Here is a 9190-nt window from a genome sequence, read left to right as displayed (position 1 = left end):
CATAAAGTTCACTCTTTTAAGGAGTACAAGTTGGCGGGTTTTAGTATAGTCACAGCATTGGCCATCTGTCATCACTAATTCCAGTACATTTTCATCATCCCCAAAAGAAATCTCCTGTACTCATTAGCAGACACTCCTCCTCCCAGCCCCTGGCAACCACTAATCTACATTTTATCTATTGATTTACCGATTCTGGGCATTTCATGTAAATGGAGCCATGCAATATGTGGTCTTTCGTGTCTGGCTTCTTTCAATTAGCATAATGTTTTTAAGGTTAATCCATATTGTAGCATGTATCAGTACTTCATTCCTTTTTTTTTTCTTTTTAACATCTTTATTGGAATATAATTGCTTTACAATGGTGTGTTAGTTTCTGCTTTATAACAAAGTGAATCAGCTGTACATATACATATACCCCCATATCCCCTCCCTCTTGCATCTCCCTCCCACCCTCCCTATCCCACCCCTCTAGGTGGTCACAAAGCACCGAGCTGCTCTCCCTGTGCTATGCGGCTGCTTCCCACTAGCTATCTATTTTACTATTCCCTTTTAAGGCCACATAATATTCCATATCTATTCTATCCATAGATAGATTTACCACATTATATTTATCTATTCTTCAGTTGATGGACGTGTATAGTTTTCATTTTGGGCTATTATGAATAATGCTGTTATGAACATTTATGTACAAGTTTCTTTGTGAATGTATTTTTCATTGATCATGGATGTATATCTAGGAGCGGAATCGCTGTATCATATGTTAACTCCATGGTTAACACTCTGAGGAACTGGCAAACTGTTTTCCAAAGTGGCTGCACGAGTCTTACATTCCCACCAGCAATGTGTGAGGGTTCCAGTTTCTTCACATCCTCATCAACACTTGTAAGTCCATTGTTTTTGATCATATCCATCCTAGTGGGTGTGACATGGTGTCTCACTGTGGTTTTAATTTGCATTTCCCCAGTGACTAATGATGTTGATGGTCTTTTTTTTTTTTTTTTTAACGTATTTATTTATTTATTTTTGCTGCATTGGGTCTTCATTGCTGCACACGGGCTTTCTCTAGTTGCAGCGAGCTGGGGCCACTCTTCATTGCGGCGCGCGGGCCTCTCATTGCAGTGGCTTCTCTTGTTGCGGAGCGTGGGCTCTAGGGCACGCGGGCTTCAGTAGTTGTGGCTCGCAGGCTCCAGAGCGCAGGCTCAGCAGTTGTGGCACACGGGCCCAGTTGCTCCGCGGCATGTGGGATCCTCCCAGACCAGGGCTCGAACCCGTGTCCCCTGCATCGGGAGGCGGACTCTTAACCACTGCGCCACCAGGGAAGTCCGATGTTGATGGTCTTTACATGCGCATATTGGCCATTTGTACATCATCTTTGGGTCACCTCAGTCTTAGGACAGATAGAAATTAAAATACCTTTATTTAGAGAGGAACTGATGCCCGTTTATAGGAACCAACAGAATTCTTTCAAGTGAGGCCAAATTAATAGTTGTTTAAAAATGCAAAGGGGGAATACTTCTTTAACTATATAGCATAGGACTCTGGGGTTAAAAACACTCTTTTATCTTTAAAAAGTTGCAAAAATTAACCTCAAAGCTAAGTGATTTCTCTTAAGGAAAGCTAAGGAAATTTCTCTTTTAGAGCACAAAAATAAATAGTAACTACTGCTCACATCAAGAATTAAACAATGGGCTTGTAAGAGACATTACCACCAATATTCCTATCTTTTGGAGGAGCCTCTGAGACTTGCTTAGGACTTAGCAGATAATGTAACAAATCTACTGTTTCGAAAAAGATAAAGTTATCATTTTAATATAAATGAACCCACAGAGAAAAACTCAGTTCACATGAAAGATAAAGTATAAGGGGAGGGGGGCTATCATACAGCCCTGCCCCTGACAGTGCTCAATTAATATTTGTTGACTGAATTAATTTGAAAATAAGGTCCACTCTACTTAATAATAGCTACTATTTACTGAGTGCTTAAATGTGCCAGATTAAGAGCTTCATGTATGTTATCTTATTCACTCATCTATGAGGAAGTATTCTTTTTTTTTAAAATAAGGACAAATTTTATTTATGCATTTATTTTTAAATTTTATTGATTGATTGATTGATTTTTGGCTGCGTTGGGTCTTCTCTGCCGTGCGCGGGCTTTCTCTAGTTGCAGCGAGCAGGGCTACACTTCATAGCGGTGTGCGGGCTTCTTATTGCTGTGGCTTCTCTTGTTGCAGAGCACGGGCTCTAGGCGCACGGGCTTCAGTAGTTGCAGCACGTGGGCTCAGTAGTTGTGGCTCACGGGCTCTAGAGCGCAGGCTCAGTAGTTGTGGTGCACGGGCTTAGTTGCTCCGCAGCATGTGGGATCTTCCCGGACCAGGGATGTGTCCCCTGCATTGGCAGGCGGATTCTTAACCACTGTGCCACGAGGGAAGTCCTGAGGAGGTATTCTTAAAATAATCTCAAATCTCATGTAGATGAAGAAATTAAGCCTTAGGGAGGTTAAATAAATTGCCCAACATCAAACAGCTGCCAAGTGACTGACAGAGGCAAATTCAAACGCAGGCACAGACTTCAAAGCCTGTGCCCTTACCTTTCATACCTCTTGATTTTCTCCAAATTCTCAGGGAAATACGTATTGCAACACAAGGTATATGTGTAATCCAACTACTTGCAATATCAGATACTCTCCTGTAAGCTTCATGTTGTGTCACATGCTTCCATTTATCCTTCAGGATATCTCTGAGTGTTTTTTCTGGGAGTTATTTATCAGATAACTGCCCTTCTTAGGATAACACTGTACCTATAAAGATTGCGTGGTAGAGCCTTTGACAAATTGAACTTGTACAGGTCAGCTATAGCTGAATGCCAAAGACAGGGAAAGACCAGAACATAGTATGAGCACTCCAATGCTCGCTTCGGCAGCATGTATACTAAAATTGGAACAATACAGAGATTAGCATGGCCCCTGCACAAGGATGACATGCAAATTCATGAAGCGTTCCATATTTTTATGTAAAAGAACGAAATTAGAACATTCTCTAACACCATACACAAAAATAAACTCAAAATGGATTAAAGACCTAAATATAAGACCGGATACTATAAAACTCTTAGAGGAAAGCATAGGCAGAACACTCTCTGACATAAATCACAGCAAGATCTTTTCTGATCCACCTCCTAGAGTAATGAAAATAAAAACAAGGATAAACAAATGGGACCTAATGAAACTTAAAAGCTTTGCACAGCAAAGGAAAGCATATAGTATGAGCACTCTAAACAAGCACAGGAATGGCTTAGGTGTTTTACTGAGAACTCTACAGAGGCAAGAGAAGGTATTTTAGCGTAGGTGTAGCTGTTGCCCCTGCACTTCAGTCAAAGAGGGGAGAACATCAGGAAGGGGATGGATGCGCCACAAGGGTCTATCCCATGGGGATGGTTCTGGAAATAGACTACATATTCATCCCCACTTGAGTCCACCCTTAAGACTTTACGCAGGGGCTAAAATAGCTCCAGTCACCCTGCTGAAAAAGGTGCCTCACATTTCCCCCTGAGTTGGCACTTCCCTTTCCTAACCCAACAGCCGCCAGCACTGGTGGTGCTGGCCAGGGGTGGGCCACATCTAGTCAGCACCCAAGAGTGAGGAAGGCATTTGGCCAATTCCAGAAATGGTGGAGAAGTTACTGAATCACCATCATTCAGTTATATAATGTCAGTGCCACAAAGATTTCTTTGCCCATGAATAATTCCTGATTTTGCAGGAAATATCCTTGGATGCCTTAGTGGTGGGAGAGCAGCTTTCACTGGACCCTCTCCCTCTTCTCATTCATTCAGCCTAAACTCCTCTCCCAGTATTTTTTCAACCTTCTTCTTAACTCTGACTCCCTATTTTCACGTCTGGCCTAGATCCTCAAAAAAAAAAAAAAAGAAAAAAAAGCTATGAAATAAGAAAGGGATTGAGTGATCAACAACTAGCAGATGGGTAAGGAAATTAAAACACATTCAGCATTGGGCTCTTAAGTGAAAAAATAAAAAATTTTAATGAATATTTCTTAAATGAATGAATAAATTTAGGATTTAGAGTAAATAAATTTCATCATAGGATAAAACATGCAGCCACTAAGAAGAATGTTTACAGAGAATTTTAATAACCTAGGGCAATTCTTCTATCATAATATTAAGAGAAAAAGAACAGAATATGAAATTATACATATAACATGCTCTCAACCGTGATGAATACCTATGCATGTAAAATCCTGGAAAGAAATTCACTAAAATTTTAATAGTTACTATCCTTGGATAGAGCTATAATGGGTGTTCTTTATATTCTTCTTTCTGCTTTTCAGCAACTTGTGCAGTTTTCTCTATGAGCCATTCTTACATTTATAATCAGGGAAAAAACCCCATAAACGTCAATTTTTTCTTTAGAAGAAAAGGATTCTGTGTATACTGCAAAGAACTCTCTTACTGTCCCAGATGTTTTCCCTCACAGCCCCAGGAAAACTGTAAACCCTGCTCTGGGAGAACACCTCCCATGGCCACCTGGCTTCTCTGTGTCCACACAAGTGATGATATGGCAGGACGCGGGGATTAGCATGGGAAGGCACGTCTGTCTGTTGTGCACTTTGCCCAGCTCTCTCAGATCTGTGCTTGCTGTTTCACTCCCATCTGTCTCGCTTGTTGCTGGTGAGGAATCTCCCCAAATTATCACTCCCAGCAGAAGGCATTTCTCTAACTAGGCCTTGGGAAATGGAGACGTAACATTTGCCAGTTTTCTGTACCCCTCTCTCGGGTTGGCTTGGGCAACATCCCAGGAGAAAGCAGTTATCCCCACCCCCATCAAGATCATTTAAGTGGCAAAGCTCCCCCTCACAGTCATGTCATGTTCTCACTAAAGAAAGGCCTGCCTAAATAGAATTATTCAGAATTTGCAAGCCTAGGGTCCAGGTAGGAGCCAATTTTGAATTTTTGCTTAGGAATCCTACATTTCCATTTCTGCCAGGCTGTTCAGAATTTAAAAGCAGAGCTATATACTAAGACTGAGGATTGTAAGGCCTGAGCCACAGATGTTCAGCCGTAAGATGGTAATGAAATGATCTGAGAGGCATGAATGTTTAATGAGGCCTGATTTAGAAATGACAGAATATGTTGCCCACACATGGCCTTTTCTAGAAAGTTATCTTGTTCATGTGAATGTTGACGCATATCAACATTCGCCAGAGAGCGCATCTGCCACGTGAGACGGTGTACTTTTCCGGCCCAGCTCTGTAGCAGCCGAATTACTGACTCAACGAGCAATGTATGGCTGGGAAAATCCAGTAATCCCAAATTCTCATACACAGCCAATTAAAATAAATGTCTACTACTATAGGACAGATTCTTCACTGACTCTGGTTAGATCAACTTGTAATGTTTCATGGTTGTCCTTGTTTCTCAGGTCCAAAGCCATCTCTAGCCTCCACAGGCAGAGCGAAGCAATTCCTCCCTGAGTACCAGTGCACCTTGCTAATACCTCTTTTACAGCACTTGTTACATGCCTGTAACAGCTTGTTTCCAGATCTGTCTCTATCACCAGACTGAGACCTCTGGAGAGCAAGGGCTATAGGTCCCGTACCAGAGCACAGTGATTGCCGCTTAATAAATGTCTGTGGAATTAATTGCCTAATCAAAATGTTCATTTTTTCCCCCTCTCAGAATCGATACCGCACTTTAAACAATGTTTAACGTATTTGAGAGAGGCATATTTATAGAATTTTAGAACCGGGAGGGACCTTACTTTGTCGATGGGATAACCACGGCTCAGAAAAGCCCAATGACCCATAAGAATCCATCAAACGTTGCTGAGATCAGTGCAATTCTCTTTGCGAGAGTTAAATGAGCTTTAGGAAAATGGACTTTTATTTTACGTTCTGGGAATTCAAATCGGTAAAACTTTAACTTCCAGGCTTAGCAAAATGGTGCTAACAGGCCTCAAGAAGTATTTTAAAGGTGGATAGTATAGGTCGGCATTTGGCCCAAGTCTGCCCTCTAAACTTGCAGAAGATACGTATCAAGAGAAATCTTACTTTAATGTGTTAAAACTATTCTCATGAGTTTGTGGGACATTTTATTTTCCATTACAGGTTTTAGATTTATAGAAAAGTTACAAAGGTAGTACAGAGTTCCTATATACCTGTCACCCAGTGTCAGTTCCCCCTAATGCTGTCATCTTACATTACCGCGGTACATTTGTCAAAACTAAGGAACTAACACTGTGTATTCCTATTAATGAAACTCCAGACTTTATGCAGATTTCACCAGTTTTCCCACCAATGTCCTTTTTCCATTCCAGGATCCCATCCAGGATACCACATTATGTTTAGTTGTCGTGTCTTCTCTGGTCTTCTCTGGTCTGTGACAGTTTCTTAGTCTTTGCTCTATGGCAGTTTGATTGTTTTTAGTTTTTATTGGAGTATAGTTGATTTACAATGCTGTGTTCATTTCAGGTATACAGCAAAGTGAATCAGTTATACATATACATATATCCATTCTTTTTTAGATTCTTTTCCCATATAGGCCATTACAGGGTACTGAGCAGAGTTCCCTATGCTATATAATAGGTCCTTATTAGTTATCTATTTTATATATAGTAGTGTGTATATGTCAATCCCAATCTCCCAATTTATCCCTCCCCCCCTTACCCCCTGGTAAGTATAAGTTTATTTTCTACATCTGTGACTCCATTTCTGTTTTGTAAATAAGTTCATTTGTACCCTTTTTTTAGATTCCATATATAAGCGATATCATATATTTGTCTTTCTCAGACTTACTTCACTCAATCTCTAGGTCCATCCATGTTGCTGCAAATGACATTATTTTGTTCTTTTTTATGGCTACCATGATAGTTTTGAAGAGTACTGGTTGGGTATTTTGTAGATTGTCCCTCAAATTGGTTTGGTCTTATGTTTTCCTCATGATTAGACTGGGGTTATGTGTTTTTGGAAAGCATACCACAAATGCCAAGTGCCCTTCTCATCACATTACATCAGGAGGTAAATGATATCCCCATGCTATCACTGGTGAGGTTAACCCTGATCACTTGGTGAAGGTGGTATGTGCCAGGTTTCTTCACTGTAAAGTTAGTATTTTTCCTTTCCATTCTCTATTCTTTAGAAGTGAGTCACTAGGACCAGCCTGGAAAGGAAGAGAGGTTTATCTTCATATAGTATTTGGAATTCTTTCATTAGGGAGATTTATCTCTTATCCTCCCTTTATTTATGGAGATTTTAGTTTAGTAGATAATAGCAATTCCTTGAATTTGTGGGAAGTTAAACTAAAATTATAACTCTATAGGACTGTAAGTTTGGGCAGATATAAAGTAAGCATATGGTGTTAGAATATGAATTTAAGAGATAAACACCTCTTTGGGGGACACCACCATGGCTGAGAGAGTTCACATCAATAAACTTTCCAGATTACTGAAATGTATTCCTTCAATCACCAAGAGCTTTTTTTTTTTTAATATATAAATTTCTCCCATTCTTCTGGCTGCCTTTCTACGGTATATCATATGCTTTTATCTTCTTGAACAGAATATCCTGAACAAAAATTTAGCCTTTTTACAAAAATTGATCATGATACTGAAATTCACAGCAATGATGATGGTTAAACTTGATGACCTCTGAAGTTTTTTCCAATCCAAGTTTAACAACTATCAGACAAGATTAATGAAGTTACGTCCCCAAATAACCAAAGACTTCTTATTTTAAACCTAAGGTTTTTACTTTGGGCTGGAGTACAGTGGTCTCAGCCTTAACTTCTAGACCAGAGAGAAGCAACAGGTGTTCACACAAGAGCAGGCAGGACAGCTCATACAAATCATGCGGGGGAGGTTGTTAAAAGCCAGATTCTGATTCAGGCCTGAGATTCTGCATCTCTAACAACCTCCCAGGTGATGCCAGTGCTGGTGGTCCATAGATCATTCTTTGAGTGACAAGGACCCAGGGAACCCTACATACCCAACTTTGTAGTCTGGCTGTTGGCAAGGCTTTAGGAGGCCAGGAAGTTCCTGGGACAGGGCAGAACTTTTCTCTCATGCTGCAAAGAGCTTTGAATAGACATGGATCATTCACAAAGTACAGTCAGAGCTTAGAAAAAGAAGGAGCTAGGTGACAAGAATAAATAACTCATTCTTCTAAAATAAGCCCAAAGAGGGAAAGAGAATTCTCTTCCTTAAGAGAACTACTTTAGAGGCAAACAGTTCTTGGACTTTCTGGTTCCTTTGATGTTGAAAAGAAGCACCCAGACTACATCAAAAGGACAATAAGCTAGTTTTACATAAAGATCAGTTTTGTGGAGAGAGGTCCAATTCTAGAACTTGAGGCTTCTTATCCTAAAATTACACTTGAGGATTTTAGGATGACACTAAGGTACATTTTATATGATTGCTTCTATTTTCTCACAAACACAAGGTGGGTTTGTCTGTCCTTCAAGATCTAGCCACAGCAGCCAAACCCTTAGCTGCTTTCAAATTAAGCTAATATGACATATGGAATCTACTTATTTAAATCTAAAGTCATTCCTCACTATCCAAGGGGGATTGGCTTCAGGACCCCTGTGGATTCCAAAATCCATGGATGCTCAAGTCCCTTATATAACATGTTTGCATATAAACTACACACACCCTCCTGTATATTTTAAAACATCTCTAGGTTACTTATAATACCTACCACAATGTACACGCTATGTAAATAGTTGTAAATACAATGTTAAAACCGTGTGAATAGTTGCCAGAGTGCAGCGAATTCAACTTTCGCTTTCTGAAACTTGCTGAAAAATTTTTTCCAAGTATTTTTGACCCGCAGTTGGTTGAATCCACAGATGCAGAAGCTGGGGATACAGAGGGCAGACTGTACAATGAAATTATGATTCCTGAGTGTAATGTAGTGTCTTTATTATGGCAACTAATGAAGGGTTTCTTGACTGTGAAAAATCTTTCACATCATCGTATGCATTACAGCAGCCTGTCTGAGATAGTTCTAGTCAGAAATGCAGTACTGAGGAAAGAACACTGTGCAGGCTAATCTGGAGACCTGAATTCTAGCCCCCATTCAACCAGTAACCATGTGGATAACATTAACTACTTGGGCAAGTCACTTAACCTCTCCAGGCTTAACTGTACAAACTAAATGATTTCAGGGTTTCTTTCAAGCCCTAG

The 9190-nt window shown here is 40.2% G+C and overlaps 1 non-coding gene across 1 annotated transcript; it reads left to right on the top strand.

The window, feature by feature from the left end:
* Positions 1 to 2903: 2903 nt before the first annotated feature.
* Positions 2904 to 3007, top strand: LOC132360990 (U6 spliceosomal RNA). The gene has a single exon (XR_009501307.1). It is a non-coding gene; the product is annotated as a U6 spliceosomal RNA (small nuclear RNA).
* Positions 3008 to 9190: the final 6183 nt, after the last annotated feature.

Source organism: Balaenoptera ricei, chromosome 2, assembly GCF_028023285.1.
Source record: "Balaenoptera ricei isolate mBalRic1 chromosome 2, mBalRic1.hap2, whole genome shotgun sequence".
Taxonomy (NCBI): Eukaryota; Metazoa; Chordata; class Mammalia; order Artiodactyla; family Balaenopteridae; genus Balaenoptera; species Balaenoptera ricei.
Note: the sequence above shows the minus strand (reverse complement) of the source record. Positions and strands in the feature narration are given on the sequence as shown.